Below are 22,173 nucleotides of genomic sequence, written 5' to 3' on the forward strand. Positions count from 1 at the left end.
AATATTTCTAAAGCCTATTTGATTTCTGGGCTCAATCTGTGAATTTTCTATGTCTTACAAATCCTGCTTCCAAAACATATCCACTATCTTGATTCTCTTTTTCCTTCCCATTGAGACCTTACTATGTTAGAAGACCAAGACAAACAGCACGATTTTCCCCTTGTTCTGAACAGAAACTTCTTCCAAGCCAACATAAACATATAGAACAAGATTGACTTTCTCTGAGTCCCAAATATATCAAATATGACATCTTTACATAAAAATTTTCGATGAATTTAAATACAGACCCTACGAGACATCAGAGCTTATGTTTTATTGTCTTCTACACATGGACTCTTCTTGAGCTCTACAGAACTTTCTCCCATATGAAACAGACCCCATGTGTTCCCTCTGGCTGAAACACCATCCATCAATTTCACTTCCAGTCCCACAAATCACATTAATCCACCTAGGTCCATTTCAAATGCAACTTTCCTTATTACTTTTCCAAACAGGTATAATCTTTTCCTCCCTGGAGCATGTGTGTCACATTTTGTGTTTCACTGCTATGACACTTTTTAGTTTTGCTTGTGTTAGAGGAATCGTAATGATCTTACCCCTTCTTTAAGATACTGAGCTCCTGGCAACGTTGTTACTCTACTTTTTCCTGTGGTGCTGAGCACAAAAGGCTCTCACTAAATGATTGCCAAGCCACTCTCAATTTTCTTTTCTGTACACTTCATGATGACTTCTGTTTCTGAGAAAGTTTTAAAGTGTAAGACATTCGCCAGTATTTTTTTGCGTTAAACAAGAATTTGTGTATGAAACCCATGTTCCTCAATTACTATCTTAACTGAACACAGAGAGAGGAGCATCTGTAAAATTAATAAGTCTCCCCGGGACCTGAAGGACAGGAAGGAAACTGCAAGGATGCACAGTGTAATCACAAAAGTGAGAATTTTAACTTAGATCTTGAAGGATAGGCTGACTGTGAGCATCTCTTTTGATGAAAGGATACTTGCTTTACATGCAGATGGTGTGAAGGTTACCCACCAAAATGTTTATGAATAGTTAACACAATAGAAATGTTCACCATTAGCATAACAGTGTACTCTTACAACCTATTAAGTAAACTCAGTGCTTTCTTTATGAAGCTAAATTAACACCCTTTTCAGTTTTGTCTTACTTTAAAAAAGCAACCATTTGAAGCCTGCATTATTTTTTTTTGTTGTTGCTCAAGAAGGGAGATTTAAAATAGCCCTCTTCTTGGATTCATTGCATGGCAGCAGTCCAGTTTCTTAGGCCATTTATGGATTAAGCCGTAGATCATGTGGAAGTATTTTCTGAAAGCTAGCTTGGGGGCAGCAATAAACTGCATTTTATGGTATAGGCTGATAAATGTGATTTTTTTTCTGTGGTGATCTGAATTGCTTTTGTCTTCCCAATTTTGTGACAGAGTTAAGTATTAGAGCACAAAAGAATGCTTGAAATGCGGTGATTACTTGGGAAATAGAGTTGAGCCTGCCACAGATTCTGGAAGCAGGTAAATAAGAGTAGAATCAATGTATAAACTTGTAAGAGGTAGGTTATGTCATAAAGTTTATGTTTTTACATTTTTAAGTTGGGGGTAATAATAATTATAATATCCACTGCATAGCATGATTGTGAAGACTAAATGAGATATAGTATAAAAATTAGGATGGAGCTTAGATCACGACTATATTTATATATTATTTTAACTTCAGTATTAAATGGTGGTAAATCTATATTATAGTATACCATACAGCATGTAAATAATATTAGAGAAAAATATTTAATGACACAAACATGTGTAAGTAGAAAAGCAGGTTACAAAATTGTATGACCTGTGTTTGGTAAAAATACATAAATGAGCTTAAAAAATTGATTTTTTACCAATTACTGAAGGGTTTATCTAGGTTGGTAACAATCTCAGAGGTCATGGCAAGGCCATGTGCTCCAGAAAGTCATGATAAGAACTGATTCATTCATGTCCAATATGGTTTGAGTTACTAATCTCTTTACCTTCTGGTGTGTCTTACTATGATCTATAATTTGGATGAATTTTCTGTCTTTGACCTTTGATGTCTACCTAGCCCAGTTTAACATTTTTTATCTTTTCATTTCTAAGGATTTGAATTGAAAGAGAGGTGAAGGCTGTGCTTAAATAACCATCTTTTATTTTATTTTATTTTTATTTTTTCGAGATGGAGTCTTGCTCTGTCACCCAGGCTTAGGTGCAGTGGTGTGATCTCGGCTCACTGTAATCTCTGTCTCCCAGGTTCAAGTATAAATCACTATCTTTAACCTAAAATTGATCATTTGTGTTTGTGTGATTTAGCCTGCTGATGTTAACTCTGTATTGGAAATCTTACTGAATCCTGCCATCACTTCAAGTAAATGGATAGATTTATTTATTTCAAGAAGCATCAGCTTTTCATTCACAAACAAGAAAGAGCAAAGAACTTGGAGACACATTTTGAACTTATGTGACTCCAGATTTCTCTGCACAGAACGAGATATTTTGACCAAAGTGGTTGCACTTATCACTACTCCCTGCAATGTACAGGATCATTATTGGGACAACAAACCGTCCCCAGATATTTGTTCTTCCTCTTCTACATTGTAGAATGGCTACTGGAAAGTTTCTGCCAAGTCCAGAATTGTAGCTCTGCCAACCCACTCCCACCTCCATGTGTGGTCACATAACTGGCAAATATGAGCAAAAGTTGTCTGTGTATTTTCCAGATTAGATCCATCAACACTTGTGTGCCTTTACACTTTTTCTCAGCTGGTTGCCTATAACAAAGAGGGTGACCTTGGGGACCACATGTTCATGACAGAAGATTCTCTGAAAGCCTGGATCCTTGAATGATTGCATGGATCGGGGCCACTCCATGGACTATTACAGTAGCCTAAAGCTGTTACAAACATCTGTTGTAATTGAGCCAATGTTTATTATAAGGTTTGTTTGCTATAGCAATCTTCCTATCCTAACTAATATACTGGAATTTGATATTTTACCTTTCTAATATTTTTTCCAAGCTGTGAACACACTGTTGAATTTTCTTTCATGTAATGAAGAAAAAAAATTAAGCTCCAATATCGCACTATTATAATTTCTTAGCTATATATTTGTTTATCTATGACTTTACTAGCGGCTCCCACAGAGGTCCTCAAGGAATTCTCTGGACCTGTTTTCATCTTAGAAAATCTTCTGATCAAAGTTCTTAAACATATATTTAAAGTGGGTTCGTGATAGACACAAACATAAATCTTTTGAAAGTAATTTCCTATTTTTCTCAACAAAAAATTTATCTCAGGATGTGGGAGAGATTAGAACATAGTCAAAAGGATATAGTAGGAAATGACCTTGAATAGCAGAAGTTCACTTCTTTCATCAACCTTCCCTCTTAGCTTTAGTGAGATTTACAAGGAACTATTTTGTGCACTAAAGTGGAATGCATAATTTAAGCTCCCTAAGAAATTCTTACAGCATTTTTTTGTTGTTGTTTCAGTTCTTAGCTGACTGCCAAGACTTGAAATAAGAATTATAGAGTCTGCATAATATTAAGGGAAAACTTAGGAATGGGCTATATGATTACATTTCAAATTTTAATTTTTTTAATAAAGTAGAGAAATGAGAACATCTTACTTTCTTCATTGTGTAAGTTCTGAAAATACACAGGCACTGTGATCCTTTAAAGATGAGACATGTCATTTATGGAGTCCTAGGAGATACTTGGGTTATTTGCCAAGCTTTTTCTTGGGATTAATCTTAATTCTAATTTTAAATATTATAATTTTTTAGTTGTTTTGTATATTCTGAACTTCTTTATCTTTCCAAAAAATAATGGTTAGTTATTACTTTTTCCTGCCAAAACTAATTTTTTTTTAAGTTTGGTTGATTTAGTTAAATGATCTCCTCCCCATAAAACCTGATGACTTATCTCAGTCCTTTCTCTTTTTGACCACTCAGAAACATTCAACACCTTTTTGCTTATTTTTTTCCCTTGGATTTCCTGAAATATCTCAGGTCTTGTTCTTTTTTTCTAGACTCTAGGCAGGGTCAGGAGTTCCTCTGTGTTGTAGAGCTTAAAATAAGCCAAGTGCTGTGAGTGTCAGTCCTGAAGACAAATCAAGAAAAAATATTTCTTCCAGTTTCTGCATCTCTGAAAGTCATAACATAAGCATTAGTGACTGACTCATTTCTTATGAAAAAATTCCCCTTAAATAAAGACGTATTGGGTTTTATTTCAAATTCCACCTACATTGCAAATCAGGAGTGTGTCCATTACAGGAAGTGAAGACCTTTTTTTATGCTTCCTGCCAAGGGATGTAATGGCTCATCTCTCAAGCAAAAGCACCTTCATCAGTGACGTGCCATTTACGGAAACCCTTCTCTTTTGCAGATACTGGGGGCTCAGTGTTGTGGTCAGTGATGAGTGGGGAAAGTGGGAAGAAGGAAGTACAGATATTAACACAGCCTGTTCTGTCTCTTCAGAAGGCATACCATTTATTAAGGATAGAACAATGATTACAATAACCCAGAGAAAATGTAGAATTTAATAAGTGATGTAACTGAAAAACTAAGTCTTATTTCAGAAGGCAGTGAAAGTTTGTGTCCAGTTGTGATAAAGTTTCCAGAAAGTAGAGGCATCTGACAGTGGAGAATGCATATGATATAGGCAAAGCAGGATGATGGCATTGATATTGGATTAAAAAATAACAAAATCTCCAGGGGTGAAGAGGGTGATTATATGAGGGACATTTGTATTACTCCAATTGGCTGAAGCTGAAAGTGAAGTGGAGAAGGATCACAGGTTCTAGAGGTTCCCATATGGTAGCTTTTTCTATCCATCCTTCAAAATCCAGCTTAAGTATCATCCCTTCTACACAGCCCTCCCTGGTATTCTTTTCCACCTTCTGAATCACTTCCTGCTCTATCTCACCTCTGTATCTTGCACACATGTCTACTGACACTTTTGCTACACCATGTTTATTTGCTGGTATGTCTCTCAAGATGGAGAGTTCATTGAGACAGAAGCAATACCTCATTTCTTGAAGCAGGATGACTGCCTGCTGTTTAGGAAGGAGGAAAGCAATAAATATTTGTGAAATTCAATTAAGTTGAATCAGCAGATCTTTTGGTTTAAGTTCAGTTTTTTCCTAGGGTATTGTCTAGTTAAATGTCGTTAAATGCCTCATGAGGCTATTAAAGGCCATGATATAAACTTTAATAAGCATCTTTGACATTAGTGTACACCTTAAATACAGACTTGATGAATAAATAAATCAACTATATTGAGTAAAAAATGTGTTTAATAAGGAGCTGTAATTTTACCAAGGACGTTAAGTGGGTAGCTGGAAACTATTTCATAAAAAAAGAAAAAAACCAGAAACATGGAATCTTCCCAAAGACTAAAAAGTTACAGAATGATTCACCTAGAAACTATGTAATTATTTCAGCTATTAAATTTTTTTTTTTAAATCTAGAGCAATTTCTATTTAGAGGGCAATGTATAGCAGGGAGACATTTGTGTGCCTACATGAAATAGACACATAATTCCTCTCATTTAAATCACTTTAGATCATATGACTTAAATCTTTTTAGCTCAGAATAAAAAGTGGTATTAAAAAAAAAACTAGAGGTTATAAGAATTAATCACTTTTAAAAGCCTAACTTTATGTTTGATGACTCATAAAGTTTTTAAAAGTAAGCTTTAGAATAAATTAGTATGAAATTGAATGTTGCCACTAGGCAAACCATTGTTCTCCTACCAGCCTTGTCCTGGCTTTTTGGCTTTGTGTAAATTACTTAACCTCCCAGAATGCCAGTTAACACATCTGTAAATAGTTATAATATATACATTCCAGGGCTGTTTTTAGAATAAATAAGATAATACGTGTGAAACATCTTAACCCCAGGTCATCTGCTATCTGTGTTCAGAAAATGGCAATCACTACAACAGATGCATAGAAATAGATGATGTTGGATACTTGTTAGGAGAAATAACACCAAAAAAAGTAACGCATGTTTTTACCCAGCATTAAGGAGAAAAATCTAAGTATAATGTAAGAGGTATGTGGGATTTTTCTAGTAACTCTGAATGGTGCTAATCCAGTGTACATTATTGTAGTACAGTTTCACTTATGCCATGGAAACATCTCGATTCTTATTCCCCATGACTTGTGAAGGAGTTATTCTAACTTGGGATACCAAACCCACATGCAGATGCTCTGACCAATAAGCAGTTTTTAAAGTCAACAGCAGTTTCATTGGCTACACCCTTGTTGTAAATCAACTGATAAAAGAGTGAACAAATGGTTTTTATTGTTTTAAAGTTGTTGAGTGACAAACCATCCCAGTTTGCCAGGTACAGGAGGGGATTCCTGGGACACAGGACTTTCAAGTGCTAAAACCGGAAAAGTCCTGGGAAAACGGAAGGAGCTGGTCATCCACTAGGGGATTTATATTAGTCTGTAAAGCACCCAGACTTGTGGGGGTTGGGTGGGCAGGGGAGATTTGGCCATTTAAGGTTCTGTAAGGTGGGCACCAGGGGCTGCTGGCCTAGTTCCCTACTCTTTGCTAATCAGCATCTGTAAATATGTGTGTGTGTGTGTGTGCGCGCGTGTGTGTGTATTTCTTTGGTTACAATAGCAATACATCTTAAAGATTTATTGAGTTTTTTTATATTATAGATTTTAGTTCTCTATTTTTTAACATTTTTCTTCCCATCTTAGAATGTAAGCTAGAAATTTTTTATCTGATTTGTTTGTCTGGCAGATGACAGATATCTGTAAAAGAAAAACGAAAATCATTCATCCAAACCCATTACTTAAAACTCACTGGGCCGGGCGTGGTGGCTCACGCCTATAATTCCAGCACTTTGGGAGGCCAAGGCGGGTGGATCACAAGGTCAGGAGATCCAGACCATCCTGGCTGTGGTGAAACCCCACCTCTACTAAAAATACAAAATATTAGCTGGGTGTGCTGGCGGGTGCCTGTAGTCCCAGCTACTTGGGAGGCTGAGGCAGGAGAATGGCGTGAACCTGGGAGGCGGAGCTTGCAGGAAGCCGAGATCAGGCCACTGTCCTCCAGCCTGGGCGACAGAGCGAGACTCCGTCTCAAAACAAAAACTAACAAACAAACAAAAAAACTCACCAACAAACCAGAACAATTACCTTTGCTATTGCTTCGTATTTCTTCCTTGCCATGTTTCATAGTGCATTTGTTTTATATTTAGAAGTGTAAATATATGTGTGTAGCTGTATGTTTTTATATGATCTAAATCATTCTGCCTGTGTAATTTAGTATCATTTCCACCTAAGTGTAAGCATTGTTTCAGGTTAATCACAAGTCCCTGTTGAATGTAATATGCCAACTGTGTGGAAGGTGGCATGAATATTTAGCTGTTCCTTTATTGTTAGTCATTGAGGTCTGTCAGTTTTTCCTTCTTCTAAATATGGCTGAAATATCCTTTAAAATTATTTTTTGCATTTGGGATTATTTCCACAGACAATGAAGTTAACTGGCCGAAGGTAGAATTTTGATATGTATTGTTCAAATTACTTTGCAGAAATTCTGTACCTATCCATTAAAGAGGTATAAGATAACCTATTAAATATTATGATTTGAGTAATAATAAATATTAATATTTAAATCATATATTATTTGAATAATATTTAATATTTAATAATACTTTATAATATTCAAATAAGTTGTGAAAGTTTGGCAGATGTCAACATTTGTTTTGTCTTACTTTACATTTCTTTAAGTCTTCTCCATCTCAATATCATAAAATGTTTTTCTTATGTTTTTTATTTTATTTTGACTACTTAGGAAAATAAATTTATCTGGACTTTATTTTATATAAGGTATGATATAGAGACTTACCTCTTCTTTTTCTCATAGTAAACCACGATTGTAGAAGTACAATTTATTAAATAATATATCTTTTTCTCATTGGGTTTAATTTATAATAAATTATTTTTCATATACATATGTAACAATTTCTGAATTTACAATTCAGTTTCAGTTGTACTATTCCAGTGAAGTTGTAGTACGATTTTAATCACTAGAGATTAAAATTATGTTTTGGTGTAAGTTAGTTACTTTTTATATTTCAAAATTAAAAAAAATTGTTTTACTTATTTTATTCTGGATGACTTTTAGAATCAGTTTGTTTATATAAAGAAATATCTCCTGCCATGATTTTCATTTGAATTGGTTAGAATTGGTGCATTTGCTTTAAAAAACAGAATAATTATCCAGGAAAAAATATAGTATTTGTTTTTTCCCTGTCTTTGTTGAATTTTTATAGTTTTCTTAGCGTTGTGCTTGCCTTTATTTATTTTGTCAGGTGTGTTATTCCTGAGTATTTTGTGGGTATGTTTCAACTGTGCTTGTTTTCATATGTCCTATTTGAAATGCAATCCAAGTTTTTCCCATTACATTTCCTAATTCATTTATTCCCTCCTGCAGTTTGCACTATTTTTGTCATGTCTTTTAATGTTATTTACATTTTAAACTTCACAAATATTATAATTATTTTGTATAGTTAACATTTTGTCAATATGCATGTATATCTACTTATCTATTTTTCTTTTTTTAATTCTAACCCGAATTTACTTGATAGGCTCTGGGATCATTTTTCTTCCATGGAATACTTCTCTCTAGTGTATTTATTTTAGTGAAAATTTGTTGGTGGAAGATTCTCTCTTTGTCTAAAAACATCACCAAATTCAATAACGCATCAGAAATATAAAACACCATGTCCAGGAGGGACTTATCCCTGAGGTGCAAGGTTAGTTTTCACATGGAAATTAATGCTATACCTCTCATTAACAGAATGAAAGGTAAAAACCATATGATCACCTCAAAAGATGAAAAAACTAAAAAGCATTTGACATAGTTAAACATCCTTTCATGATAAAAACTCTCAACAGAATAGGTAAAGAAGCAAATTTCCTCAATATAAGGAAGGCTATTCATGAAAAGTGCACAACTTACATAATAACCAATGGGGAAAAACTGAAAGTTTATCCTCAAAGATCTGGTATGAGGCAAAGATGCCCATTCCCAGCACTTTTATTCAAGTGTACTGGGAGTACTAGTGAGAAAATCAGACCAAGAAAGAAAAAAAAAACCAAAAACCATCCAAACTGGAAAAGAAATAGTAAGATGTTTGCAGATGATGTCATCTTATATATAGAAAACTCTAAAGAATCCATAAAATATCTGTTAGAACCGATAAATGAATTCAGCAAATTAGGAGGACACAAAATCAACATACAAAAATTAGTTGCACTTTTTAAGTCAGTAACAATTCATCTGAAAAAGAAATTAATAAAATAATCACATTTATGATAGCATCAAAAAGAATAACACACTTAGGAATAAATTTAACCAAGAAAGTGAAAGTCCTGTGCACTGAAAAATACAAAACATTGATGAAAGAAATTGAAGAATACACAAATAAATGGAAAGACATCTCATGTTCATGTATTGGAAGAATTAATATTGTTAAAATGTTTCGGGTATAGGTAAAATGCCCAAAGTGATATACAAGTCAATGCAATCCCTATCAAAATTTCAATGACATTCATCACAGAACAATGCTTAAATGTGTATGAAATCACAAAAGACCTTGAATAGCTGAAACAATCTTGAAAAGAAAAACAAAGTTGGAGGCAACTCACTTTCTGACTTTATATTACAAAACTATAATAATCAAAACATTGTGGTATTGGCATAAAAACAGACACATAGACCAGTGAAACAGAGTAGAGAGCCCCAGAAATAAACTCAAGCACATATACTTGTGTCATATGATTTTGTCAACTAATTTTTGACAAGGCCACCAAAAAGATTTGATAGGGAAAGTGTCATCCCTTCAATAAATGTTGCTGAAAAAACTGGTTATCCATACGCAAAAGAATGAATCTCGACCCGTATTTGACTCCCAAAAAATCCATTCAAAATGAGTTAAAGACCTAAACCTGAAATGACAAAATTCCTAAAAGAACATATATGAGAAAAAGCTTTGTGATATTGGTCTTAGTCATGTTTTTTTTTGTTTGTTTTGGATATGGTACCAACAGTCCAGGTAACAAAAGCTAAAATAAACAACAAATAAACAAAATAAATAAAAAGCTTCTGTATGGCAGAAGACATAATAAACAAAATGAAAAGGTAGTCTATGGATTGGGAGAAAATATTTACAAAGTATATACCTGATAATGGGTTAATATCAAAACATCTATAAGAAGCACATGCAGCTCAATAGCAAAAAAGCAACTTGAGAAAAATTGGACCAAGGACCTAATAAATATTCCTCAAAAGAAGACATGCAAATATCTGTGTTCCCATGTTCATCACAGCATTACTCACAATAGCCAAGATATGAAAATAACCTAAGTGTCCATTGACAAATGAGTAGATGAAGAAATTTTGGTATGTATATTTACAGTAGAATATTATTCAGCCTTAAAAAAGGAAATACTGCCATTTGTGACAACATGGATGAACCTGGAGACATTATGCTAAGTGAAATAATTCAGAAACAGAAATAAAAATACTGCGTTATCTCACTGATATGTGTAATCTAAAAATAGTTGAATACATAGGAACAGAGAGTATATTGGTAGCTACCAGGGGCATAGAGGAGGAGGAAATGAGGAGATACAAGTCAAAGGTACAAACTTGCAATTATGTAGGATGAATAAGTTTAGTTATCCAATGTGCAGCAGGATTATAGTTAATATTGTATTGTATAATGAAAATTTGTTGAGTAGCATTGTATAATGAAAATTTGTTGAGTAGATTACCACATGCACACAAAAAGAGGTAACTATGGAAGGTAATGAATATGTTAATTTGGTTGACTAGTAATCATCTCACTATGTGTATGTATATCAAAACATCATGTTGTATACCTTAGATATATAAAATTCTAAAAATATAAAAACTATTACTTCACCTTCATTTTTGAATGACATTTTCACTGGTTATAGAATTTCATTTGGCCTTCCTTTTTTTTCTTTCAAAATTTTACATACATCTGTTCATTCTTGTTTGGCTTCCATCATTTCCACTGAGAAGTCAGCAGTCAGATTTATTGTTCTCCTTTTAGGTAATGCCTCTTCATTTTTCATATTGCATTTTTCTCTTTCCCTTGGTTTTTCACCAGTTTAACTATCATTTGCTCACCTGCAGATTTCTTTGCATATGTTTGTTTTAGTATTTTCAGAGATCCTTAAATCTGTGGGATGGTATCTTTAATCAATTTCTGAGAAAATCTTCAAATGTTGCTTCTTCGCCCTTCTTTCTGTCCCTTCCTTCTGAAAGTCTAGTTTACATATATGTTGCATTTGTCCTAATTTTAGATTTGGAAATTATCAGTGGAGAAACTTCTTCCATTTGTTCTTTCCTATGGATGGCAATTATCTAATACATTTTCCCATAAATTTGTTTATATTTCTCCTCTTTTAAAATCCTTATGAGATTATGATAATATCTTTCTTACTTGTACATATGTTTTTATTTATTCTCTTGGATTCTAGTTATATAGTTATTTCCTTTGGTATGCCATTTTTGATTGAATGAATTGTAAATGAAACTATTTAGATACTATGTTTCTTCTAGAATAGGCTCTTCTTTTAGCCAGTCAGATAGTGATAGTGAGTAATTATTACTTTAATTCAATCAGGGACTCTCCCAAGGTGAACTTTGGTAAGGCTGGGCCTAACACTTATTCTCTTTTGGCCCTTCCAAGTTTTTAAATGAGAGTCTGTAGTATTCAGTTTAGGAGCGTGAGGGATTTGGGGGCTGATCAAATTAAAATACGTGATTGTAAGAATCAATAACACACAATAATTTTCGTAGAGTACTGTTTGGTCAGGATTGCATGAGAGAGGAAGTGCTTTATAATATGAGGCAATCCAGAGGCTTATTGAGCTGGCGCTTCTATACAGTAGAGAAGGAGAGCAAGGGAACTCCTAGGGGAGAATTGAGTAAAAGAACAGCAGAGTAGGAGTCTCTGTGTCAGAGAGCTCCAAAGGACAATAGCAGCTTGGGGTCTTATAACTACAAGGTTCTGTCTTATCGATAATTGAGTACTGTCCAGTGAGCTTGTAGGTTATGCAATACAGTTTCTAAATGACTAAAAATGTAATTATTTGAACTATTTAAAAAACAATTTAATAAGTAAAACTTTAAGCTTAGAGCAGGTAGACTTTTGAGCTAATGGGTCTCAGCCTGTAGTGAAGAAATAAACAGTTCATGGGCCAATATACAGGGGTACTTTAGATTGATTTCCATAATAGTCTGCAAGTTTCTATATATATATATTTTTTGTCTTTTGAGAGCACTGTATAAAGGTCATTTTACTTTTCTGAGATTCCTCTTTCTTAGTAGTCATAGCCTTTCTAATTATTATTGCCTGAGCTGTCGTCAACCAGATAGTTATTTTTTTAATGTGACTATTTAAATTGTTCTATGAGGCAATAGTAGTCTAATGTCAACTAGTCTATTCTAAAGCTGAAAGTCTTTATCTATTAACTAGTCAGTTTAGTCTGTTTATGTTTATTGTGATTACTCATATATTTGGACATATTTGTTATTTCTATGTGTCATTTTTTGTTTGTTTCTCTTATTTTGTTTTGAGGTAACATATGTTTTATTATTATCCCCTTTTCCTTTATTAGTTTGGAAGTTATATGTAGAGTTTCTATTTCTATTCAGTTGGTGATTACTCTCTCACACATAACTTCATATTGTAATCAAAATACAAATTATATATGTACATATATTTAAATCAAAATCTAAGTTTATTGTTTTAATCAAAACCCCAATATATGTATATATAAAATATTATACTGAAGCTCCCATCACGACAACGTTCTCCCCCAACACACACACATATGCCCACAGGTAGTCCTCAATTTTATTTTTAATTCCATAGTGTTTTTAAACTTACAGTAATAGTTAATTTTGCTAAATATATATTTAGGTTGCCAAATATTCTGTTGATATCTTTGTACATCATTGCTTCTTATATACCTTTTCTCCTTTTCAGATTTTTAAAATACAGACTTTATTGATTCTTTTAGTAGTAGAATAATTTTGAATAACAAGTTCTTTTAACCTTTAGATGACACACACAAAGTGTTTTTATTTTGCCCTCAATTTTGTCAAACTGCATATATATTTGATTTTGGTGGTTATTTTCTCTGAAAATATTGAAGTGTTTATGTTTTCGTTTTCTTCCGTCATTAACAGAGGCTGATAATGCTGCTCTCATGCAAGTCATCATTCCTTTGTCAATAGCAGGTTTAAACTTTTTTATCCTTGAAACTCAACATTTCACTAAATATACATAGGAAAATATTTGTAGGTATTCGTACTTTTTTTTACTGTGCCTTTTAAATTTGAAGATTGATGTCATCCTTAAATTACAACAATTTTTTCTTCAAATTTCTTCATATTGCTTCTCTCCCATTTTCTCTACTTTTTTCCTGGAACTCAAGTAAAAGTTATATCAGAAATTACAACTGCTCTTCATGTTTTTTTAAATTACATTTCTCACCTTTAAGATTCAGTACTATATTTTGGTTACTTTTCAGATATCCTTCCAAATTTATTATTATTTTCCTGAAATAATTAAATCTCCTAATGATTTTATTGTTTTAATTTGTAGTTCTTATTTGGCTTCTCTTGTTTTATTATCTCTTTTTCTTGCGTTTCAAATATTTGGATCTTATAACCCTAAATATTTTACATGCACCTACTTTAAAGTTCCATTTATTTATTCTGTTTTCTTTATTTCCACAATTTGACTCCTTCTGTTTGTTAATTTCTGAGGCTGTATTGGTGTTATTCTTTTTCATAACTAACACTGGAGATGCATTTTATAGAATTTCTATATATGCTTCGATCATTGAAAGATTTCCTGTTAAAAGATCTCACAGGTGATTCTGCCCGGGTTCCATGGGATTCTTCAGTGTTAGCTAACTTTTAGTCTAAGTTCTTAACTCTGAATTTAAAAAAGTATTCAGTTAGTATATAGTTGGAATAAGAGCAAGTGGTCTGATTTCTGGTCAAAATTATCTTTTCCAATCACAGCCTGGAATGATATACTTATTATTTCTTTAAATGTCTTCATATTTACAAAAATATGGCTTGCATCTTTCTTATGATCCTAGGAAGTAGATATTTTTCAATTCAGTTGACACTCACTTCTGGATCCTTATAGCATCTGGGAATCAGACTGTAGCTTTCTTGTGGAAGTTAAAAGCCCAGCTCCTAATGTTTGTTTCAGATTCCAGTCCCCTAGGAATACTAGAGCTTCAAGCACCAGTCACCACCATGCCTAAGATTTATTCTCAATTCCTGGGACCTATAAAATTTCCCCTCTGACTTATAAGCAACAACAAAAAATGAAGTCCACCTCTGGTAGTTTGAAGTTGGAGGGAAAGCTCTTGTGTGTATTCATGCTGCTATCTTACCCATAAATTTATATTAAAGGCCATTAAAACACTGCCATTCACTTCGTTGCTAAGATTTCTTTCTATGCAGGTAGTTTGACAAGTGCACAAAGACAAGGTCTTGAGTATCTCCATTGTAATGTGGAAAAGGTATAATGAATTTAAATCTCCTTTAGTAGGAACATCTCTACATAAATGATACAGGGGAATATGATAGAGCCAGCAGACATGCTGTAACATTGTGTTTATTTTTATGGAGATATGAAAGCGATGATTAAGATGAAGATGAGGATTATAATAGCTAATTCTTACATAGAGCTTGCTTTGTGCCAGGCACTATTCCAAATGCTTTATGTATATTAGCCTATTTGCTTTACTCAACAACCCCAGCTGGTCATATTATTTATCTCCCATTTTACACACAAGAAGCAACAAGCCATTAATATGCCATGGTTTGTGTAAAATATGGGAACCTGCGCACATATTTATAAAACATCCTTTTGGAGTGAAGAATATACAGGGGAGAGTAATAAGTGGCTGGAAAACAGAGCTGGGAGGGAGATTTTTAAGTTTTGATCCATCTAAATGTGCTACAATCTACTTTAAAAATAAATAAGTACCAGTCAAAAATGGAGAAGCTTACCTGGGCCTGGACCTTGTGTTCATGTGTATGCACAGAAGGAACTTTGAGGATTTCAGACAGAGAAGCACATGGATTCTATGGGACTGGGACATAGATGAATAGTATTGATGAGTACTAGTGAGTATTTGTGACTGGCCAGGACATAGAGTATGTGAAGTGGGAAAAAAAAGGGCATACTACAGATGCATTTATGCTCGACACAAGTCTTTTAGGACACTCTTGTTATTACTTGTAACAGATTTTCCCTATGAACACAGTGCCGTGTGATAGCAGGTCTTCACAAATATTGGCACAGCTCTGATTTACTTCTATTCCCAACTCTATGTCATCCTTCTCTTTTTCTGAAGTTTATTTATGAATTGCAGAGATAAATCAGATACTACAGTTGAATAAAATCACCCTGACGAAAAGTGTTTCCCTTCATCTCTTATTCATTTAAGGAACAGCAAGTTATTGCTCTTCTTATTTCACGTTCTTAGTAGATCACTTATGTTTTAGTTTTAAAATTCTCATTCTTAATTGGTTCCCAAGATACTTCTGGAAGTGCAGTTTGTTAAATCTCCTGTTGTGAATGAAGATCTTGGGAACAGTAGATTGTTTTAAGGTGAAATTTCCTCAGTATGCAAGTTCATCTTGGGAGGGAAGCTGATGATGACCACAAGGGAGTACTTGAGACTTGAGATAACCTTGATGATATCCAGAGACTATTTCTCCTGGAAAAAAAAGTGAGCATTCTGGAAGTTTTGGTGTACTATGGAGAGGCAGCAAGAAAAGAGAATAAGTACTACCTGCTTAAGAATCACAATGTGATTGCTAGAACTGGCCAAGCTTTTGATTAGATGTATGTTGATATTGCAGTTCTCCCCAAACATGTACCTTTATGATATGGCTGCATCTTTTTTATCAGAGTAAAGGATTTCATACTGTATTAGAACAATTTTATTCTAATTTGAAGGATGCCTCTGAGAGTGTGAGGTGACACCTATGATAATATGGACACAGGACATTGGTGGGTCACAAGACAAGCCTTAGAGGCTGCAAAGAGTATTCTGGTTCTTCCTGGGTGTCTAATTCTGGAAATCTGATTTCAGAGATGGTCTCATTACTGTGATATACAGCTGTAGCCCTGGTGGTGGATGAGAAAGCATGGAGACAGGGAAAGGAATTTGGAAAGTGTGACTTCCATAGTACATGCTTCAAGTATACTGATAGTCTATTTGTTCACCCTTACATTAACACCATATGTAGTAATTACTGTAGTTTCATAAGAAATCTTGATATTCACTTGATATCCATTTAAGTCAGTTCTTGGACATCATTCTTCTAATTATCTTGGCTACTCTTGACTGAATTTCCACATCATTTCAAAATGTCTGTCAATTTACACAAATACACTTTTTTGTTGTTTTCTTTTCAAACTTTTATTTTAGGTTCAGGCATACATATGAGGTTTATTATATAGGAAGACAACATACCATGGGGGTCTGGTATACAGATGATTTCATAACCCAAATAATAAGCATAGTATTTGATTGGTAATTTTTTGATCTTCACCTTCCTCCCAACTTCCATCCTCAAGTAGGTTCTAGTGTCTGCTTTTCCCTTCTTTGTGTCCATGTGTATTATTTGTAAGTAAGAACATGTGGTATTTGGTTTTCTGTTCCTGCATTAGTTTGCTTAGGATAATGGCCTCCAGCTCCATCCATGTTGCTGCAAGGATATGACTTACTCTTTTTTATGACTGCATAGTATTTCATGGTGTATATGTACCACATTTTCTTTATCCAGTCTACCTTTGATCGGCATTAGGTTGACTCCATATGTTGGCTACTGTGAATAGTGCTGTGATGAATGTATGCATGCATGTGTCTTTATGAAAGGATGATTTGTATTCCTTTGGGTATATACCCAATAATGGGATTGATGGTTCAAATGATAATTCTGTTTTAAGTTCTTTGAGGAATTGCAAACCTGCTTTCCATATTGGCTGAATTCATTTACATTCCCACCAGCAATGTATAAGTGTTCCAGTTCCCTTTTCTCCACAATCTCGCCAGCATCTGTCATTTTTTGACTTTTTAATAATAGCCATTCTGACTGGTATGAGATGGTGTCTCATTGTGGTTTTGACTTACATTTCTCTAATGATTAGTGATGTTGAACACTTTTTTCACTTGCTTCTTGGCCATGTGTATGTCTTCTTTTGGAAAATCTTTTCTTTGTTTTTAATCCTAGTTCTTATACTAAATTTTCATCATGGAAGTACAAGCACTGCTTCCTTTTTATATAGGAATGTAACTCACACATCTTAAAAGAGATAATAGAATTTCATTTTCTCTAATAGACTATTAGAGCAATGAAATAAATAATATTAGGTAAATAAGAGCCTTTGAGGTTTTGACTTCTCATTTAATTCATTATTTTTATGGCCGCTTGTGTCATCTTTTATGTTATTTTGTGTTATCTTGTTCTCTTTTGTAAAAGTTGGCTTTAGTCTCGAACTTAAGTTTCTAAGTGGCCTTTAAAAGCACAGCTATTTATTAACTCACTCATGTCAACTCAACTTTTTGAAGCCAGTTGTGTCAGTTAATGCATCTAAAGTAATAACCAGATATTAGTTTTATAACCAGATACCTATTCTATTTTCTGTTTTAGAAATGATTGAATTGAGATACAGGGAGATTAAGTAACTTGTCCAAGTAAGCAGTTGGAACTAAAGTAGAAACTCCAGACTTCCTGACTCTGTGTACTGATATTTTTGCTGTTACACTGTGCTTCTTCCAAGCTTTTCAGATTCTCCCTTTGACTTTGTCATTCTTTCCATCACGAACAGCTTTGTATTAGTCTGTTCTTACATTGCTATAAAGAAATACCTGAGACTGGGTATTTTACACAGAAAAGAGGCCTAATTGGCTCATGGTTTTGCAAGCTGTACAGGAAGCACGGCAGCATCTGCCCCTGCTTGGCTTCTGGGGAGGCCTTAGGAAACTTCCAATCATGGCAGAAGGTGAGAGGGAGCCAGTACTTCACATAGCTGGGAGCAGGAGCAAGAGAAAGAGACAGGGGAGGTTCTAGACACTTTTAAACAACTAGATCTCCTGAGAACTCTATCGCTAGAACAGCAACAGGGGGATGGTGCTAAACCATTAGAAACTGCCCCTGTGATCCAATCACCTCCTGCTAGGCCCCACCTCTAGCATTGGGGATTACATTTAAACATGAGATTTGGTTGGAGGGTGGGAATGCAGATTCAAACCACATCAAGGCTCTTCCCTATTTTCTCCTGGGATCCCAGCGACTCATTATCACTTGCAGCATCAGTCCCTTCTTACCCCGGAAACTGCTTCTGATAACTCACGTCACAAGCAGTTTTTTTCCTCTCTGAATTCCCAGAGCTCTTTATACCTCTCACATGTACTTATCTCTTTCTGCTTTGTATTTATACAAGTCAGTTCTCCCCAGCAGGACTGCCAACATCTTGATGGCAGTAACTGTTTTTTATATATTTGGTATTAATAATGCCTGACTCCAAACACAACACAGGGTAAATGCTTATTGCTTGCTTAATAGATGAATAAATTAATTCAGTGAGAATATAAAATGTCTTAATACACCCCAGGGACAGACATTCAGAATTAAGAGGGGGATGGAGAGAGCATGTTATCAACAACAACAAAAAATTTCGGATAGTTTCCTCTCTCAAATAGGAAGAAAGTTAATATCATTAGCAGGAAAATCAGGTGACACTTATGCTGATACATTTGTCGTTTCCCTCTAAAGACAACTGTCCATCCCAGTATGCTGGTATGCTGTGCTAGGGCTGGGATAACTATCCTTGTGGTCTGAGGACAATGTGTTCATTACGTCCTTAGAAATAGAAATAGGTGCTGGGCTATAAATCCTATCAGATATTGAATCAGTGCTTTCACCTTCTTCTTAAGATAAGCCTGAAGTTCCATTCTTTTAGAAAAATGAGAATGTGCCTTGTTTATTGTAAGAACACAGGTCACCTGAAAAGGCAAACAGTTTTCAAATTAAAGATGGTATCTTGTGTATTAGAGAAAACATGAATGTATGGGTTTCCCAGAGTTTCAGGAAAAGCACAACTATCTGGTTGGGGGCTGCTGCTGACCTATCTTGGGAACCACCCTTAGCCACTTCATCTTTTAGGACTTCAGTCTTTCAGCTCCCAAGTGGGAAAGCTAATTTTCTTGTATCATGGTAAGGATTAGCTATATGATAATGTATACAGATGTACTCTGTGAACTCTACAGCATTGGACGATTGTAAAGGAGTGTGCACATTGGTGTGGTGGCCAGGTAATTGAGCTGGGAATTCGAAGGCCCGAAGCTGGGATTTGCAAGTTTGAAGGCTGACTTTCTCTAGACAAAGCAGTGGAGAGTGGGGCAGGGGTTGTCCCTCTCTTGTTTGACCTCTCTCTTCACCCAAGAGGCTTCCTAAAATGTGGTTTGAAAGCTACTATCTTATCTCGCTTGATCATCACTATTCACTTGTGTTTATTATTAACCCTACTTTAGATATCACAAACCTGAAACGTATATGCCTTGCCCCAGGTCACATAATCAATAAGCAGTTGAGCCAAAACTTTCATACAGTTGTCTGACTCTGCATGATATGTTTCTAGGGGAGAATAATGATTCTCTTCACTTTGACAACAGCAACTAGGGAATAATGAACCTATGCATTTATAAAAACTGACTCCAGGCTTTCAAAATGGAGCGTTTAGTGTGGTTATAAAGGTGTAAATCCTCTTGTGTTTGTAAACTTGTAAACACTGAAATGGATGAATTATTTAGCAGACAGAAACAACTTGTCTTCTATCATTGCAGAGTAGGGAAGGCAGTGTTTGCTGGCAGAATTTATGACTTTGATATCTCAGTCTACATTGTCCTTTTGAAACATCAAGGTTTTCTGAATATATAAGGTCTGCATCCACAGTTTCAGTGATGTAAACAAAATTTTCTAAAAGAGGAATTCCATTTCATAGACACTAGTAGCAAGTCTCTGAGTACTCTTAGTTTTCTTACTAAAATTCTAGATTGGAAGAAACTTTCATATTTTTTAGTCCAATACCTGTCTAGCACTTTGACCCTCTCTTTATAACCATCAGACTGTGTTCATCAACCTCTTTTTACACATATCCATAGTAAAAGAGTCTGAGACCCAGGAGGAATGGAGCAAGGTCATAGAGACTGGAATCTGAGACATGAACTGGAATTCTGTTCCTTATAAGATATATGATCCTTGGCTTGTTACTTAATAGCTATGTTCATTTGTTCATTCATTATTCACCCACAGATATTGACTAAGTGTCCATCATATGTCAGACACTGTGCTAAGAGCTGCACACTCAGTGATATATATGAGCCATGGCACTTGTCTTCATAGAGATCGAAGGCAAAACAGAGGTGATACGATGAGATAATGGACATGAAAGTGCTTTTGCAATTTAAAATTCTGATAGCATGCTAGATATAATCTTCTGAGGTTGAACATTAGTTGTAATAGTATTAAAATATAATTTCATAGAAAACAAAATTTTGGTTTAAATAAATTGTAACAGTAGGTCTGGGGAAAACAGGCTGCCCTGATGAAACTGTTCCAAGACACATACGGACACAACAGGAGCTGGGTGCTGACCTACATTTCCAGGAGAGCATGTGTGGTAGGTGGAGAGGGTCATGAGTTGGTGTGAGGTTTTGGAAGAAGGTGGAATATGAGGAGCTGGAACTGAGTGTTAAAAGACTGTGTGCTGTGAGATGTGATCCAATCTCTCAGGCATTCAAGTTTTCTCGAATATTACCAAACTCAGGAACTACTAACAGAAAGTATGACTAGATTTCCTACAGAGAATTGTAAGTAAAGGAGTTTTGCTTTGGGTCTAAATTTTTTAAGGAACAGAACCCAGGTAGCACCAATGAAGTGAAGGTATAGACAGTCTGTAAGAGGAAGTGAATCATGGCACCTCAGGGAGGACTGAGTATTGTAGTACTTGGCATTTGGGACTTATTTAACCAGATTTTTGCATCGATCAGCCTTGGCTAAGTAATATGCAGAAGTAATGTAGGCCAGGCGTGATGGCTTATGCCTGAAATCTCAGCACTTTGGGAGGGCGAGACGGGTGGATCATTTGAGGTCAGGAGTTTGAGACCAGCCTGGCCAACATGGTGAAACCCGTCTCTATTTAAAAATTAGCTGGGCGGTTGTGGCAAGCGCCTGTAATCCCAGCTACTTGAGAGGCTGAGGCAAGAGAATTGCTTGAGCCTGGGAGGCAGAGGTTGCGGTGAGCCTGAGATTGCACCCCTGCACTCCAGTCTGGGTGACAGAGTAAGACTCTGTCTTAAAAAAAAAAAAAGAAAGAAAGAAAGAAAGAAAGAAAGAAAAAGAAAAAGAAAAAAAGAATGTAGCTCACGCTTCATGCTAGGTGTGGGTCAACTGCAGCTCTGACCACACAGCTTCATTCTATTATCCAGGCTGTGGAAGCAGCCTCTGGTTGGGACATGCTGTTCTCATGATAAGAGGAAAAGAGTGGTGTTAGGAGCCTTTAAATCTTCTGCAAAGAAATGTTACTTCTTGATATGGTTTGGATCTGTGTCCCCACCCAAATCTCATGTCAAATTGTAATCCCCAATGTTGGAGGTGTAATGCCTCCAACATTACACCTCCCTAGTGGGAGATGATTGGATTACAAAGGTGTAATTCTCATGAATGGTTTAGCACCATCCCCTCTTGGTATCGAGGTGGGAGCTGTGCTGGGAGTTAGGATGGAACTCTAGTCCTCTCCCAATGGAAAGATGAGGAGGCCATTAGGTCAAGGCAGAATGTTCAGCTGTGGGTCAATGTGTGCTCTAATGAGGTTTTTACAAGAGGATTAAGCAACATAAGCCTGTATTCTGGGAAAGGGTGAGTTCTCAAGAGATTTGGTTGTTTAAAAGTGTATTGCATTGGGGAGTTATACCTGATATAAATGATGAATTGATGGGTGCTGACGAGTTGATGGGTGCAGCACACCAACATGGCACAAG

The sequence above is a fragment of the Colobus angolensis genome, unplaced genomic scaffold, assembly GCF_000951035.1.
Source record: "Colobus angolensis palliatus isolate OR3802 unplaced genomic scaffold, Cang.pa_1.0 Scaffold109, whole genome shotgun sequence".
NCBI classification, from domain to species: Eukaryota; Metazoa; Chordata; class Mammalia; order Primates; family Cercopithecidae; genus Colobus; species Colobus angolensis.